Source organism: Pseudoliparis swirei, chromosome 24 (genome assembly GCF_029220125.1).
Source record: "Pseudoliparis swirei isolate HS2019 ecotype Mariana Trench chromosome 24, NWPU_hadal_v1, whole genome shotgun sequence".
Lineage (NCBI taxonomy): Eukaryota > Metazoa > Chordata > Actinopteri > Perciformes > Liparidae > Pseudoliparis > Pseudoliparis swirei.
This window is the reverse complement of record NC_079411.1, coordinates 29,727,188-29,729,687: the sequence shown is the minus strand read 5'-3', so window position 1 is coordinate 29,729,687 and position 2,500 is coordinate 29,727,188. Positions and strand designations below refer to the sequence as shown.

Sequence of the window (2,500 nt, the reverse complement as noted above, 5' to 3'; positions counted from 1 at the left end):
TCCACCGGATCCCCAAGACCGACAAGATCCTCCTCCTGGGGACTTCAATGCTCGTGGGGCAGAGTGACAGGATATGGAAAGGAGTGCTTGGCAGGCATGGTGTTGGTCAGGCCAACTCAAATGGCATGAGATTACTACTCTGCTCTGAGCACAACCTGACCATAACCAACACCATCTTCCAGCAAAAGACCAAATATAAAACATCATGGATGCACCCACGCTTAAACATTGGCACCTGATTGACTATGTCATCGTGAGACGTTGTGACATCAAAGACGTTCTCATATGCCGGGCCATGAGAGGTGCAGAATGCTGGACAGGCCACAGGATGATCGTACAAAGTCCACATGAGCGTACGCCCCCATGCGGAAACGTGGGGTCAGTGGGAAACGCTTAGACTGTGCCCGCCTGAAGGATACCAGCACAAGAAATGAGTTCATGCTCCTGGCTGAAAAACTTGAAGAGCTTGAACTCACCTTGAGAGGAGAGAATGACACAGACCTACAGTGGACCGCTATCAGCTCAGCCCTTCATGAAGCAGCAGCCCACACAATCGGCTATAAGACCAAAACCACCAGGACTGGTTTGACAATAACTCAGACACCATCCGTAACTCACTGAACGTCATGCACAAAGCACACCAGGCAACCCTGAAAACCCTCATTGAGCACCGCCAGACAGTAATGGCAGAGGGCGAGGCGTGAAGTGCAAAAGACCCTACGGACAATGCAAAACAAGTGGTGACAGAGAAGGCACAGGAACTAATCTTCGCTGATAGAAATGATATGCATAACTTTACAATGCAGTCAAATCTATCTACGGCCCAACAAACCACTGCATCACTCCTGTTAAAACGCAGATGGGCTCAGAGTCCTAAAAGACCAGAGCAGTATACTGAGAGGTGGGCTGAACATTTTAATACCCTGCTTAATCAGGACTCTAAAGCAGACCGCACCATCCTGGATCAACTGCCTGAACTTCCACCGATTGACAACCTTAACCAACCCCGACCTTCCTGGAGGTCCTGTCAGCCGTCCGCCTCTGAAGAACAACAAGTCTCCTGGCATGGACAATATCCCTGCGGAACTGCTTAAACAGGGTGGTTACTCTGTACGAGAGCGCTACATCACCACATCACTAAAGTATGGGCTGATGTAGACTTCCCACAGCAATGGAGACGTGCCAGAATTGTCACTATATATAAAACAAAGGTGACAAGACCATCTGTGGCAACCACAGGGTATAGCACCCTTGCTGTTGCTGGTAAGGTCCTGGCCAAGGTGCTGCAGAGGCCTCAACAACATCACAGAGGCATTGCTCCCAGAATCACAGTGTGGCTTTAGGAAGAACAGGAGTACAGTCGACATGGTCTTCACAGCCCGGCAGCTTCAGGAAAAGTGCAGGGAGCAACATCAAGACCTGTTTATGGCTTTTGTCGACCTCTCCAAAGCCTTCGACACTGTGCAGAGACCTACTGTGGGACATCCTGCTCCGGTTTGATGCCCTAACAAGTTTGTCAACATCCTCCGACAGTTTCATGATGGTATGAATGCTAGGTGACAATAGAGGACAAGAGTCTACCTCCTTCCTGTGTGCACAGGGGTCAGGCAGGGGTGTGTACTAGCACCAGTGCTCTTTAACATCTTCCTCCTATGCGTCACCCAGCTTCTCCATAAGGAAATTGAGGACAACAGCGGGGTGACAGTAGTCTATCGGCTCAATGGCAACCTCTTTAACATCAGGAGGCTGCAGGCCACCACCAAGCTGCACAGAGTGAGGGTCCTTGAGCTGCAGTATGCAGATGACTGCGCTCTGGTGGCTCCACAGACCTCCAGGCTGTCCTGGATGCAGCTGTGAAGGCTTACAGCAGGATGGGGCTGACCATCAACATCACCAAAACAGAGGTAGTCTGTCAGTGGAGCACCAACATCCCACCCACGCCACCCATCTTCAGCATCAATGATAAGCATCTGTCTGTAGTACCATCATTCAAATACCTCGGGAGTATCCTCTCTGAGGACAATAACATCGACAATGAGGTCCAGAACAGAATCAAACAAGCATCAGCTGCCTTTGGGAGACTCAGGCGCCGGGTCTTTCAAAACAAGAACTTATACCCATACAAAAATTCTATGTATCAAGCAGTGTGCATCACCACCTCCTGTACAGTTGTGAAGCCTGGGTCACTTACAGCCGCCATGTGAAGTCCCTGAGTATTTTCACATCCGCTGTCTCCAGCGAATGCTAGAATCACTTGGCGTGACCGAAAGTGCTACACACCGAGATCCTCAGGAGAGCAGGCTGTAGGGAGCATGGAGGCCACCATCACCCACTACCAGCCACGATGGCTGGGGCACGTTATAAGGATGCCCCCTCAATCGGCTGCCTCACAAAGTGCTGTATGGCCAGCTCGCCCGAGGCCAGCGCCTGCTGGAGGGCAGAAGAAGCGCTTATAAAGACCAGATAAAAACAGCTAAAGAAATGTAAAATCAGACCAGGG

The 2,500-nt window shown here is 50.6% G+C and overlaps 1 protein-coding gene across 1 annotated transcript in view; it reads right to left on the bottom strand.

Annotated features, from left to right (window-relative positions):
• LOC130190294 (testican-3-like) overlaps nt 1–2,500 on the bottom strand; it is a 35,643-nt gene that overhangs the window by 32,221 nt on the left and 922 nt on the right. The window lies entirely within an intron of this gene.